Source organism: Pagrus pagrus (assembly GCF_965226575.1).
Source record: "Pagrus pagrus genome assembly, chromosome: 4".
In the NCBI taxonomy this organism is placed as follows: domain Eukaryota; kingdom Metazoa; phylum Chordata; class Actinopteri; order Spariformes; family Sparidae; genus Pagrus; species Pagrus pagrus.
Window position 1 is genome coordinate 27,118,292 of NC_140188.1, and position 15,915 is coordinate 27,134,206.

At 40.4% G+C, this 15,915-nt stretch overlaps 1 protein-coding gene across 3 annotated transcripts in view; it reads right to left on the minus strand.

Moving 5' to 3' along the window:
• pik3cb (phosphatidylinositol-4,5-bisphosphate 3-kinase, catalytic subunit beta) overlaps positions 1 to 15,915 on the minus strand; it is a 69,038-nt gene that overhangs the window by 34,128 nt on the left and 18,995 nt on the right. For 2 of the 3 annotated variants that reach the window (XM_084352086.1, XM_084352087.1), the window contains one exon: positions 8,844 to 8,923. The gene's annotated coding sequence lies outside the window, so the exon portion shown is untranslated. Of the gene's footprint in view, positions 1 to 5,710; positions 5,865 to 8,843; positions 8,924 to 15,915 lie in introns of those variants that run through there. The other variant, XM_084352088.1, reaches the window with a different exon arrangement.

The window sequence follows — 15,915 nt, forward strand, 5'->3', positions numbered from 1 at the left end:
TGCTAAATGTCTATGGTGACATGGTATATATACACTGCCTGGCTAAAAAAAAAGTCACCACCTGGATTGAACTAAGTAAATAGGTAAGAGCCTTCCATTGGATGATTACTGCAGTGACTGATACAGTGAGTAGCTTCTCATTTTTTAAATAACCATGTTGGAAGACATATCCTGTGGTCGTGGAAAAGATGTTAATTTGACCCTTCTGAAAGAAACAAGATTGCTGAAACTTCAAAAATTGGGTTAAGAACTTATCTACGCATTATGAAAACCTGGAAGGATAGTGGTGAACCATCTCACACGCACAGTGAGAAGAGAACTCAAGGGATTGGGATTAAACAGCTGTGTAGCCTTAAAAAAGTCACTTATCATCGAGGCCAATCGGAAAAAAAAAAGGCTTCAATTTGCTAGGGAGCATAAAGATTGGACTCTGGACTCATCAGACCACATGACCTTTCCATTACTCCAGATTTACCCTGTTCCAGAGCAATGGGCACATCAGGGTAAGAAGAGAGACGGATGAAGTGATTCGCCCATCATGCCTAGTGCCTACCATACAAGCCTGTGGGGGCAGTGTTATGATCTGGGGTGGCTTCAGTTGGTCAGGTCTAGGTTCAGCAACGTTATGAGCCCAAAAAATGACGTCAGCTGGCCACCTGAATATGCTGAATAACCAAGTTTTTCCATCGATGGATTTTTTCTTCCCCGATGGCACGGGCATATTCCAAGATGACAATGCCACAATTCATCAGGCTCAAATTGTGAAAGAGTGGTTCAGGGAGCATGAGACATCGTTTTCACATTTGGATTGGCCACCAGAGTGCAGACCTTAACCCCACTGAGAATCTTTGGGATGTGCTGGAGAAGACTTTACGCAGCAGCCCAACTCTCCCATCATAAATATAAGATCTTGGTAAAAGATTAATGCAACTCTGGACGGAAATAAATGTTGTGGCATTGCATAAGCTTATCAAAGCGATGCCACAGAGAATGCACGCCGTAATCAAAGCTAAAGACAGTCCAACAAAATATTAGAGTGTGTGACTTTTCTTTTGGCCCGGCAGTGTATATATATTTTCATCATATTCATGGCTGGGACTTTGATCAGCCCTGGTTGATCTGCATTTTATGCACCATTTTCTGACATGCTAGGCTTCAAGCTTCATTTGCTTCATGAAATTACAGGATAACTTCGGACACAAAACTACCATGATATGTTGCCCAATATAATGGTGGTGTCACAATACAGGCAATTTTGTGATGCACAATATACTGAACAGCAATCAGCCTCAAAATATCTATAACGGAAGAGGAAGATATACTCATAAGTTATATTATTATTAAAAAAGCAAGAATTAATTCTGTTGTATCTATTTGCTGCATCAAGAAGTGTTTTAACTTTCACAGAATTAGTAAAAACCCTCTTACACACACATACAGAGAGTTCTTGTTGCACACCAGAAACTCATTCATATTGAACATGAACTTGTGAAGTCTGACCTGATGAAAAGCCATTATAACTTATATAATATTTGACCTTTAATAAAGAAGTGAATGGACCTCTGATGCGCAGACTCTTCTCTGACCTGGATGTACCTCACACTCTTGTTGATGTGCATCCTGTATGTGTACTCATCTGCCTTGTTTACACACATGAGCCACCCATCAAGTGTCAACGGGCAATAAAGTGGCAGATGCTGAACTGGCAGGACGCAGAGAAAATGTATGTGGTAAGGGAATGTTATAATTATGTTGCAAGAGCTCATATGGGGACAGCAGTGCATCAATGACAATAGTGTGTTTTTACCTTAGGTATATAGGGGGCAAAAGAGGACTGAATAGCTTTGCATTAGTGACCATGGTAACATACCTTAATAATAACAATTAGCTGGCATTATGAGAAAATGACAGGACACTAAAATACAAGACACTGGTGCAATGAGTAGCATTGATATAATATATACTATGATAAACATACCAATATACATGCTGATAAAATGTGGATTTTAATAGTGATGCAGACAGTCTGCATAATAAGGACAGATTAAGAGTTCGTCTCATTAGCTTCCATCTCTGTCAGTATGAGGGGTGGGGAGGTAGCAAGTTAGATGTGCGAGTGTGATGTTCCACAGAGCCTGATTCACTTCACACACACAAGACAAGTGAGGAGACACACACACGCGCAAACACACACACACACACACACACACACACACACACACACACACACACGCGCAAACACACACACACACACACACACACACACGCGCAAACACACACACACGCGCAAACACACACACACACACACACACACACACACACACACACACACACACACACACACACACACACACACACACACACACACACACACACACACACACACACACACACAAATATAAAGCAGCCGCCCTCCCTCCATGACTCAACTGTCAGACTCCTCACACCTCCCTCAGAGATGAGAAGTAAAGAGGGGATGTGGGACGATTCAAGATGACTAGAGAGGGAGTCTGTCATGAAGAAAGGCTAGTTGAAAGATGAAAAGAAGGGAACAACTGCCGCAACTGAGAGAGCCATGAGTTGAATGTACAGGTGAAGTGCGAATGTGATGTCATGAGAGTGTCAGAAACTGAAGTGAAACACGATTAAAGAGTAAAGGGAAGTAACAGAGGAAGAAAAACAGAGTTATTTGTGATAGATAAAGAGAGAGAAAGATAAGAGAAAGGAAGAGACAGAGAGGCAGCGGGTGATACAATGTGTGACTGTAGTGCGTGGACCCAACTGGGCTGGGCGTCCACAATAAGCCACTGTTTTTAGCAAGTGTGTGTGCATGCTTGTATGTGTACGTGCGTGCCAGCAAGGACGGTCCCGTGCCCGACACAAACACTACCCTTGTAATGCCCTTGCCCCCATCAACCCTCACAACCAGCCCCCCCTACAACATTTCTCTCTCTCAAACATACACACACAAACACACATAAACACACAAAGCCACACCAGCTTGGCCTCAAAGACCAGTCAACACACTGAGCTCCAGTAAAAACACTGGGGCTGGAGGGGGCAACAGGGTCATATGGCGCTGGTCACAGAGTCCCCCTACAATTAACAACTACACTTGCGTGATTTACTGCAGTTTTCAGTGTGGGATGTGTAGCTTCAGCCGGCTGTTACTCACTCCTTCAGTAGCTTCCAAAAACCATATGCACACACACAGACATAGCCACATGGGTCAATGCCTAAGCACATGTAAATAAGCTGCTTCTTTTAGTCTAAGCATCTCTGAATAAAGTCAATACTACAGTAAATATACACCAGCTTTCCTCAGAGACATGGAGGCAGAGCGCTCAGAACTCATGTTTACCATACCTTTACTGAAAAGCTAGAGGCTATGCAAACTCTTATCACAACCACAGGTCATTATTCAAAGTAAGCTCCGACACAGGCACGAGAAAGTATTACAAGGTAAAAAATAAAACCACATATGCAAAGTCTGCCGTGCCAATCGGATTCTGAGAAACAGGAAATGAAGAAATTAAAAGCACAAGGATGACCACACAGAGACCGAATATATTTGTCTTTGCCTCGTCTGCTCTTGACAATGACTCAAAGCAGTGAAGACCATTTCTGGGAACATTTTTTAAAAAATACATCCTTCTCTTCTATAAATACACCTGATGTCATCAAAACAGGTCCATTTTGAATTGTATATTATGGGTTACTTCCTTGTTTTCTTTTCTGTAAAGGGCTATTTGAATAACTGCAGTGTTGCGGGCTGCGCTTCACCCTCCTTTACCTCAGCACGGAGGTGGCTGGCCCGTATGGTTTGTCCTATCGTGATGTTGATGAGGATCGTGCACCAACAGCTGCTCTATGAGGGGGACATAAGGATTAGCCTTTGTTCCATTTGACACAACAGCCTTTTTTTTTTTTTCTAAGGACAGAGGAAGCCTTCCTTGGAAACTATGATAAAGCGGAAACAATGAACAGCTATCACTAGGAAGTGAACACATTGCAGACGTGTTATTTATTTTTTGTTTTAGGTCAATATTTTTTCCATTAACATCAACCTTTCTAATGACTACTTACTGGCTATAAATAAAATCGGTTTTCACTTATTACCAACTGGTTCAATCCGGTATTGTCAAAGACGTTACAAGCACTGAAATAGCGGACAACAATGCAGTAAATATTTGCGATGACAGCGACAGCAGATTTTCAGATCTGTTCCAATTCAATCCGATCTAAAAAGAAAAAAAGAGTCCGAAAATTGTAAAAGAAATGCCTATTTCAATCTCCTGAAGACCAAGTTGCCCAATCAATATTGTTTATTTGATCTAGTATTCCAACTATTGATTAATCTGCTTATGTTCTTCTAAATTAATACTTGAACCCTTTAGTCTATAAAATGTCATAAAAAAAAACAAAAGTTCCTAGAGCCTCGGGTGCTGTCTTTAAATTGCTTGTTTTGTCTGACAATAGTCCAAAACCCAAAGATATTCTTATTCATCAAGACTTAGAACGCTGGAAAATACATTTGAGAAGCTAGCACAATTGTTTTTGCTTAAAAAATGATTTAGGCAACAAATTTATTATCTTTGCATCTGCACATGTCAGCAGGACAGCCAAAAGTAATGTCAAAATATTGACAGTGCAACATATTAATACATTTTAATCCTATTATTTTTCTTTGTCTCACTTCTACTTGGTAGACAATCATGCCCTAACTTTTGGTACTACAATCTCCATAATGCTTTGGGGGACAGTGAATTCAGTGAGTTTAGTGAGTGAGAAAATTAAGTCACTGTGGGCTGCATCGTGGGCTCAATATATCTAGTCTATATAGGTTATTTTTTTGCAGATTTATAAATATTTATTCAATGGACAGCTGAGGTAATGATGTCCCACGGTAAGTCTCACTGAATCTAAAATATGCGTGTTCAGGTTTGACTTGACATTATGACTCCAAGTTTGGGGAAATTGGGTGCCAAGGGTTTTCAGTACTTTAACTGCCTCCATCACTTGTGTGTCTTGTGCTCCAGCTGCAGAACATGTTGATAAACAGACCAAATCATCATACCAAACTATAATAACTGACTTCTTATTGTTCTTGCAGCCTGCCATGCACTTACATGGCAGTCCTGTCAATCTGCACTTCTCTTGTGTAGTATCTTTGACCATGTCTCTTCCTATGCACACACCCCACAGAAAGATGCACCTCACATTTTGAAAGCCCCTGGTTGATATATATACTGTACTATTGTCAATTTTGACACTGTTTAAAGGACAAAGTATGTTTTAAACAACCCTCTCAAGATTTGCTACCATTCTGCGCAGAGGCACTACCATCATTTATAACCACAACAGAGGAGTCTGACGAGCAATGTGAAATACAAGTTCAGCCAAAGAACAACAGAGCTGATTGAGAGGTCGTTTGAGGTCACTACCAGAAGCACATCTCACTGCAACACGATTCTTCATAGTGGGAAGTCACAAACAGGCTTGATCGGCTTTAGATGCTGATTATATCATTGAACATTTGAAGGACTGGAAAGAAATGGACAAAAATAACACTGAGCTGCCGTTAATGTAGCGGGGATGGCTCCCACACACACTGCTGATTTTTCAGTATAAGTCTCCCAGCATCTTGCCAAACCACCATTTATCTCCCTCATAAACAAAGGGCCACACATTGGCGCTGAATGGCACACACACAAGCCTGGAAATGGGAGAGATTTCTTGGCTGCGGCTGTCATCTTGCTATAGAGGTAACTGGGTTGCTGGGAACTCTTCGCTGCGGTAAATGACACGCTGATGTCTGCCTCTCCACTTTATACATCCATCCATCTGTCTGGGCTGCTCAGCTCTACACACAGGGTCCCTTTCTGTTCAGCTATTAATAAAGCACACAGAACAAGAATCAATTCCAAATATATTGTATTATCACTGTTTTCTACAGAGACAGACACAAAATCATCAAATATAATGTAGCCGAGCATGCAAGGGAACTGCCTTTCTCCACGGTCCGTCTATAGTTAGTTAACTGTAGCACTACATGTTCTATTGTCCAGCTGAAAACACGGGCTAGTCTAATTATACACAAGCTCTGTAATAACTCGGGTAGCAAGGTCAGTGGCATACGGATAATGCCACCCAAACACAATCTGAAGAATGGAGAAGGGCAGGGCTTCCTAGGATTGTGAGTCAAATGGTTTCAACACACTGCTTAATGTTAATACTAAAAGCAAGAAAGAGAACACTTAGAGGTCATTTCTGGGAAAAAAAGACAAGTCAGCACAGACGTTCCTCATTTTTCGTATGAGAAGCTATGTGATAATCCTGCAGTGCGGTGGTGATAGTACAACAGTGTTGGTGGGAAGATCACCGGAGACAGAACACAGCATGAGTAATTGGATCAAGCTATTTTTCCACATTGGAGTAGGAGTGAAGGAAGGAGGGGAGGGGGGCAAACAGAGAGCGCAGGTGGGAGGCATCTGTCCTGATTATTGGTGGTTATTGGCCACCGGCACTGATTGACAGCAGGAAATGTGGGCTTTATGCGGTCAAAGCTGCACCTGCACCAGAACATTTATAAAGCACCACATCTGAGCGAAGGAGGAAGTTAAAACTGTGTTTGCTCTGTGAGTTTCTGCAGCTGGCACACATGCCATCATGGTGATGAATAGCAGAAAACAAAACTGTATGACTTAGAGCTGCCACTAGTGATTATTTTCATCACTGATTAATATGTTAATATAATAATATACAGTTTTTCTCGATTAATCAATTAATCATTTGTAGGGATCGACCCATACATTACCTGATTATTAGTAATTAAGGAGACCGATAAAGGATATTTGGAGTGGATATACTTTTTTTTGCAGTAAAAATAAAAATCTTTGTGTCAAAATTTTTAACAAAAAACTAAATTTATTTTATCACAATCAGACACAAAAAACACAGATAATCAGATTAATGCTGAATATCTGCCCCAAAAATCAGCCAAGGAGGAAATCAGTCCATCCACAATCAATTGGCCCATTAAGTGTTATAAAACAATTAGAAAATTGCTTGTTTCATCCAACCAACAGTCCCAAACCCCACAGGTATGGAGTTCAGAGCAACATTATTTAACTTTTTATCTTAAAATAACAGCTTCAGATTCATTGTGGTGGTACAGTGTCCTGTAATAGACTGAATGGTGTCTCTGTCTCAGCCACTCCACCCCCATTACTTGTTTCTGCACTGTGTAACTTCAGTGAGAGGAGAGGATCGCAGCGTTACATACATGTTTACTTCAAGATACAAGCTTTCAAGACATCAATCAATCAATCAATCAATCAATCAATCATTCATTTGTATAGCAACAGCATTCACAACAAAACTTATCTCATGAAACTTTCCCATTTGAGTCCAGACCATACTCTTTATTTAATTTATTGTCATGATGTACTGAGTTTTGTTTATAGTTAGCACATTTATTACATCAAACAAATTTTACAGACTGTCCCCCACAGTCTGTAAAATCCAAATCCCACAAAATGCCAATTTCTACATAATGTCGCTTTAATCTCAAAGAAGACCAAAGAAAAATGCAAATATTCACATTTGAGTTCCTATTTCTCTTTAAACCTGATTATAACAATTAATTGATTATCAAATGCAGATGTAAAATTTCTGCCAACCGACTAATTCATGAATGAACCGACTGTTGCAGCTCTGGTTTGATTCAAAAGTAGAGGAGGAGGAGAGCATGTGGTAGGTGACGACAGCAAAAAGGACAAACTGTAACAAACAAACCATTCTGCACTTGAAAGCAGCAGACTCACACACTCCACTTGTGACAGCCAGGGCTGGATCGACAAATTGGGTCAGTAGTGCTGAGAGTGCCGCAGGTCAGGACTTTAATGGTTAAATTTACAGAGCCATTCATCCAATCACCACATCTGTTCTAAAAAAGGGCATCTTCACCAGCTCACTGGGCAACTACAGTGATGGAGAAAGCATTTGTACACGCACATACACGCGCACACACACGCCCACATATATACCCACATACCTCTATACATGTATACACACAGCACTGTACTGCACAGAACCTCCGGCAATAAGGACACACTGTTCCAAAGCCCGGCTAAATGTGGCACAGGGTGCAACACTTGTGACGAGGAAATGACAGCCAAGTTTAGCAACAGCTCAAACCTGATGAAACACTTCAGAGTTTACAGTGCTGACTAGAGCCAAGAAAGCTACAGGAGAAATTTAAGGAAGCAAAAACCTGCTGATAACTTTCACACAATGCAGCTGCAGTGACATAAAATCAAAAAATAAAAAAACTTTAAAAAAACAACACAAGATCCATTTTGTTTACCTGTCTGTTCTACAGCAATTCAGCCATATAGGAGGACATAATGCATCAAAGATGATGCAGTGAGAGTGCACTCAGGTAGTGTAACACTGATTTCTGACATGAAAGTAAAGCACGCTGGCTGACTTCCACATATTCCCCGCCTGTCAGGACGAGGCCTACTCTCCCAGATTCCAGTCAAGTCAGCGCTCCATTCCTCCTCTCCCACTTATACACAGAAACAAATGCACACATACACACAACATCACAGGTTAAGTAGGTCGAGATAATTACAAGATACAACACGCAGACACACACAGACACACACACACACACACACACACACACACACAGACACACACACACACACACACACACACACACACACACACACACACACAGACACACACACACACACACACACACACAGACACACACACACATATACACACACACACACACACACACACACACACACACACACACACACACGTTTTACCTGCTGTTTCCTAAAGTCTCTTATTTCCTGTGCCTCTGCTCCTTGCTGGGGGTGTCTGGATAGTGGCTGGGACACTGCATCTGATGGACGAGAGAGCACAACAAGTGAGTTTGTGTGTGCATGAAGGTAAGAAAGTCAAAGAACGAGTTCAAATAACTGTCAATAAATAGGAAGTGGTGAAAGTGGTTGATTTAACAAATTGGAATGGAAACAGAGCGCGGTGGCTTTTCTCTTTAAGTGAGAGACTATACACTGAGCACAAGTCTGCATCATCTGCTGTAAACTCCCACACACTGAAATAGTCCCCTGGTGCCCCGACATTCGAGATAAGACAACAGAAAGTACAGAGCACTCAAAGCCAAGTGCCCCCGCTGACCTCTCTTCACCGTCTCTCTTTTCTTACCATCTTTTCACTCTGTCTCCCTTCTCTATGAAACCTAATAATTTCTGCTCCACTCAAGGTCAATTTGGAGATAATTTTAGAAATCACTGAGAAGGCATAATGCCTGCACAAGGCAGTTCAAACAAGGACAATTATTGCATGTAACATCAACTACTGTCATTTACATTTTCACTGCAGCCTGAATGGTTCCAAAGCCATAGATGAAAATGTTACTTTTCAGTGTGATTGGTGAAGAAAAATATCAATCACACCTACAAGAAAGTCTGAGTCACATCTACTTGGTGGTCTTTTTTTACACACTTTTTTGTCATAAGTGATAGAAAATGGAAAATCCTTGGTTGTTGAGATAAAACAAGGACTTTCACACGCCATCATGCACATTTGTCACTATTTTTTAACATTTTACAGACACAACAATTAAATAAATAAGGAAATAATCATTGGACTGATCAATAAGGAAAATAATGGTTGCAGCATAATACAAGAATTGTTATATACAGTCTTGCTGTGTCAACATTATGATGGGAGGGATTTGAATATGTTGGACTTGAACAGATTTCCCCAGTAGGAAAAGGTAATCACCTAATAAATGAAAGCCTGGTTCATAGCTACAATACAATTAAACATGTACAATGTCAGGCTGTATTTACTTATAAGTAATACTGACTCTGACTGAGGCAGTAGAAGTGCCGTCAAGCCCTCTGATTGGGATCTTTTGTGGTTCTATGTGTCATCTCATTCAAATATGAGTTTGGGTGTGAGTTTCTCAAAGTCTTGGCTAGTAAGCCTGAAATCCAAATATGATGGATGAAAACCTCAAGTGTTGTGGCTTGAAATGTCAAGAAGAAACAAGAAGCAGAGGACATGACCTCTGTATGTGGAGACAAAGTGCTCAGGGTGGTCAATCGTCCTCTCCATCAGTAACATCTGGCTACAGTTCAAAGAGTTGTAACTATGGAAACCAAGATGTGAACTGAGCGATATGGTAAACAAATATACTGTGTGCAAAAACACACAGTGAGGCCATACACGCTGATGATGACAAGCAATGCACACACTCTGATTGAGGCCAGTAAATTTCCTGTTTTTCCCCAGTGGTTAAGATGCTCTATCTTGTTTACCAGGGTGTGACACAGAGAGCTTCACAAAAACAACTGCGGTGTGTGTGTGTGTGTGTGTGTGTGTTTGTCAGAGATCTATGTACAGACCCTGATATTTTTAATCATACAATGGAAGTTGACGATAGATTTCAAGAAATAGTTGAGACTGTGGGTTTCCCCAGAAAATGGCAGCCATGATAATGATTTTTGTTTCCACGCAAAACTACAGTGAAACTGCACATGGGATGACCACTTCCAGGAAATGTGTGTTTAACACAATGATAAAATCTCAGGCCAGAGACAGTCAATGTTCAACTCCCCGACTGGATTTAGCTCAGAGTATCACATGATCCACAGCAAGTGTGTGTGTGTTTTTGTTACAGTGACTTTAGGAGAATCTGAGAAAGCAAGACAGACAGAGGGTTCACTATGGAGTGGTTCAGGGATGACGTGTTTGCTGGAGGGCCAAGCCCGAACTCAGTTCTGTTCCTGTTCTTTAGAAACAACCTTACTATAAAGTCAAGGGTTTCTGAGTTGTTTCATGGCTGATGATGTTTAAATACAGAATGTAAAAACTGTACCACAGATCTCTAAATTGATTTCTTAGAAGCCTGAAGTTTGGATTTATTGCTGCCATTACTTCATTCATTACATATCACTTTCCAGGAATAAAAAAACCTACATTTCTGACAACAGCAGTCTTCTCTTTAAGCTTTGATTACCCATTCATGGGAAATTATTTTAATTCCTTACACTGTATGAATAATAAAAAAAAGAGCCACTGACGTCAAAAGATTTCATTCCTACGCAAGCCTATTTTAAACCTGCACTTAAAAAGCTACAACTGGAAAACTTATAACATTGTTAATCTACTGTGAAATATTACTCAATATAGCAGAAGTATTGAGGCTCAGTCAGTGAGAAACCCAGCATCCCAATTTCTATGGCTTTTAGCCATCTGTTAGCATCTGTTAGCAGTCTAACTACTTACACCGATCACCTCGCAACCTACTAGACCCAAATCAGCCACAACATTCAAATGTTGCTGTGGCTGATCAGTGTAAATTCATGACAGGGTTGTGTTGTAGTTTATTTAAAGTAAATGCTAGTTTAGTTACGGAATTCAATGAAAAATAAATTAAGCTGTCCTAAAGCTTCTCTTAATCGGTCTTTATTTTGAAATTTACAAATGAAAACCCTTCTTGGCTCAAAAAAGTCAAGTCTCCTCTGTGATTGTGGGTTCTGTCCATGTGGGTTTTTATACAGTATTGTATTGTAAAGAAGCACTGGTGTTGTTAATTAAATTCATATAAATAATACACATTTCTGACCTATTCTTTATTTGCAAGATTACTGTGCTATTATCTGTTCTTGTTGTCATTTTTTCCCTAGAATTTTGGTTTGAAATAGCATTAAATTAGATATTTTTCACACTGATAGCTTTGCCATTATTGAAGAATATCTGGTTTTAATCTGTTACATTAGCTACATTGTCAGAGTAACGTCTCAGTTGCCAGGGATACCACTGCAAGTTTGTTAAACCAACTGAGGCTATTCACTGAACAGAAGTTTTTTATGAGGGATAACAACACTGACAAAACAATTTCCATGACAATGCACAGAGTAGTGGTTAGTGACGTTAGCTTCTAGTGTTTTGTGTATCTAGTGAGGTTTCTTATGCAAGAGGAATTATGCGCATACGTAGACTTTAATCCGTCCTGGAGGACTAACTGAGCAAACACACACAGACACACAAGAAAAATTCCCTCCCACAAATTGTTGTCACTCTTATCATTGTACAAACACCATAGTGAGAATCTAACTCTGATATTTCTTTCTCACTCCCCACACAACCACACAAACACACACCCTTCCTCTCCTCCACCCATCCTCTGGTACAGGAATGTGAAGAATGCAAAAATGCAAATGCAAAATGAGAGTGGGCTTCATCAGCAGCCAAGTCTCTCACTGTCCCTCACCTTGGGGCACTCACCATGGCTGCCAATATGCTCCTGGTTTCTTACTGAATTGGTCATGTGGGTCAGTCACTGGGGGAACATGCTTGCCATTCTCATAAATATCCTTCATTTTCTTACAACCTGCAGGCCATGAAGGTCAGGTGAGAGCTCCTGTTGTAAACGGTTGGTTTTTCTGGCTCTGAAAGGTTGCAAAATAAACATATTCTCGTGAAGGACCTTACTGTTCCTACCAATGACCAAAGAATAAGCAAATGTAAGATGTAATGAACTTATTAATACTTTTGTCAAGCTTTTCAATATAGCGCCAGATGAATGAAAAAAAGGAGAATCATGCTCCCCATGACGGATCTGAAGTAAGTTTTAAGTCTCTGGAAATCATCACGTAAAGACTATTTAGGTAATGAGCTCAAAACATGCAAAAGGAATGCGAGAGGAATGCACCAGTGCACACATTTCACACACTCCCCGAACCAAGTGTGGTCTGAAGGGCCATTACATTTGACCATGCGTCATCACTGCTTCACCGTAAACAAAAGAGCACTGTCCATTTCTAAAAAACAATACACACCCACTCATTAGCACAGTGGGATGTTTATAACCCTCCATCCCAGAGAAACGCCCACAGACGGGTTTCACTGCCATCAAAGTAAAGTTAGATGTATTTTATAGGTAGTCTTTCAATCAATGCACCTCTAAGTGTCTACAGATGGCTTTTACCTACTTCTTTCTCCTGTCTCCCTTTATTTAGCTTCTTGCTTCAATCTCTATTTCTAGGTGCTATTGTGAGGCTGCCCTTAGGTGGGTGGAGTGTGTCTGTGTGTGTATTCTCAAAAGTTCCCCTCAGACACTGTCTGTAAATCAGTTACCTTCCGGCTGTCTGACTGAGCAAAGGTCCGTCTCAGTCTGGGGTATAGCAACGCTGATCTCTCTCAAGACAAACACATAAACCAAGTCAAAGCTGTCACATCATAATTACAGTACAGACAGAAACACTTGCCGTCTGAGCTCAGTCCTAGGTCATATAGTTTTATAGGAGGAAAGGAAAGAGAGGTTGAGAGTGAGATAAACACTTAACACTGTCCAGACGACGCAATGACATCATGAGGGCAGCATGAAGTTGCACAACACCTGTTTTCAACTTCAGTTCAAGCCAAATGTGATCCTCCATTTTCTCAGCACTAACATGCCAGAAAAAAATAGTGCTAAACTCTGTCCATACTGAATGCTGTCCAGGTTACTATGAGGACACATCTACTCCCATCTTCAGCTCCTCATTATCTTAAAGGTTTCCATACCTTGTGTGAGACAAAGTCATTAACTATTATTATTCCTCATCCCACCCCAGCTATCTTGTGCAGTCTCTGAACACACACTTGCATCAACATGTTGAGATGCATTAAAGTGGAAGCAGTTGTCAGTTATGTGTGGATACATGGGTGCAGGAATGTTGGGATGAGCGCAGCATGTGAACGCACCACATGTAACCATAAGGCCATATGCATATTAAGATATCACCAGGCTCAACGCGTGTGTGAGACCGTGTGTGTGTGTCATCAGCAGCTGGAACCTGTGCTATAAGGAAGCGTGGTCATAGAGATGTGAAGCTGAGGTTTTGCCCTCTCAGGTTACAGAGAGGAGGCTAGGGCCCCCTGGGGTGACAGCATAAACCGACGCTATCTTTGCATCTAGGGCTGCCATGGTTACCGCATCCAGCTGCTGTATCTGTGAACACACAAATAGCCCACTGGAACAACAGGTGTCGTACCGCACGTGCCCAGTTGTTTTATCGCAAAGTCTTTTGTTTATTAAGTTAATATGAATAATTAAAACTTTTTTTCTTATATTCAGTGATTATTCAATTGCCAGAAGGCTTATTCTTCTCATCATGTTTTTTTACTTGAGTAAAGTTAAGTGGGTTAAAACCTACTGCTCATCAGACAGCAACAATTTGACACCTGAAGTAGTTCCAAAATGGTTTTGCAATTATTCTAATTCAAAGTGACACATCATAATCAAACCCTGATTTTGTTTTAAATTCACTTCCAATAACAAACATATGTTGGTAGGCATAAATATTTGTTGGCCTTCGCTGATTTACGTGCTTTTACTGACTGTAGCTGCAACTAAAGTTTGAACCAGTCAGAGGGGTTTAACAGGGAGCTTTCACATGCTTATCTGTGTGGAAAAAGTGAGCCACTGTATCTTTGCTTCACACATCACTGTAACCAAAGACACAAATCTATCATAGCCCCATATACACCTTTAAATACATGACCTGACTTCATGCCCTTATTATACCGCCCAAATCTTTGCATTTTCAGAGAACTTTGACACCTGGCTGACATTATTACATGTCTCACATTCTGACATTTTCAACATCTGATGTAGCTGAATCATACCTTTTCCCTTCTATATAAATAATCAATAGGACCAGACAGACAACATTTAGCTTCATTACCAAAATCCCAGACAATATGAAGTCTCATATGACAAAACCAATATTAGAATCAGTATCACAGCTATACATAGTAATATGAAATATGATAAGAACAACTAGAATACAATATTAATGTTCCCGTCATTAGATGTGCAGGAAAAGTATACTACAAGAATATACAGCCTGTGAATTCTGTGTATCAACCCTCTCAGACATGTAATACAAATGCAGCAGAGGGATGATAGCCTTGTCCCCATGTTATATGTGTGAGCAAGGAATTTGTTGGAACGCTGATCCCGGATCAAATATCATCTAGACTATCCCATTATCATCAGATTTGTTTTTACAGGAAGTTGAGAAAATGCATGCATCGTTTCATTCACGGTCAGTGGTTCTTTGTGTATAATTAACTAGACTACATGTAATCAAATGATTTGTTTCTTCTCCTTCCTGGATGAGTGTCTATTGTTTTTACTGGACATTGCACCTTGTATAACACGCTTCTCTGATATCTGATCATCTGTAATGTTGATAATCCAAATATCAACACTGATGGCTGAATGACTCATTCTCACTGTCAGAATTGCTCACTCGGTCGATAGAATGGACGAGTTGGGGAAATAAAATGGGCAAAAACTGGGAATTGACAGCTTAGCAACCTTTAATGCAACAAGACACCAAATGTACGCTACCGTTTTCTCAACAATCCTGTTTATGGTTTCTCTTTTGGGTTTGATTTTAGTGGTAAATTTGTTTATACGACAAGATTTACTTGCCAGAGATGAACTGATGGATGTCGTTAAGTGCTGAGTCGGTGGAGAAAATGTGGCTAAATGTGTCTCCACCCAGTATAAATGTATCACATCCCATTTATACTGGGTGCACCTTAGTTGGTTTTTTGGTCAAAACTGTACATGTTTCTGCTCTGCATTGGAGCTGCAACGAGTAGTTTTGTCCATGAATTGTTCAGCCAAATGTCAAACAGTTGCTGGTTCCAGCTTCTTAAATGTAAAGATTTAATGCTTTTCTTTTTCATTTACGATAGTAAATGAAGAGCCTTTGGGTTTTGGACTGTTGGTTGGATAAATGAAAGAATCTGAAGACGTCACTTTGGGCTCTTAGAAATTGTGAGTATTAAGCAATTTTGTTTGAC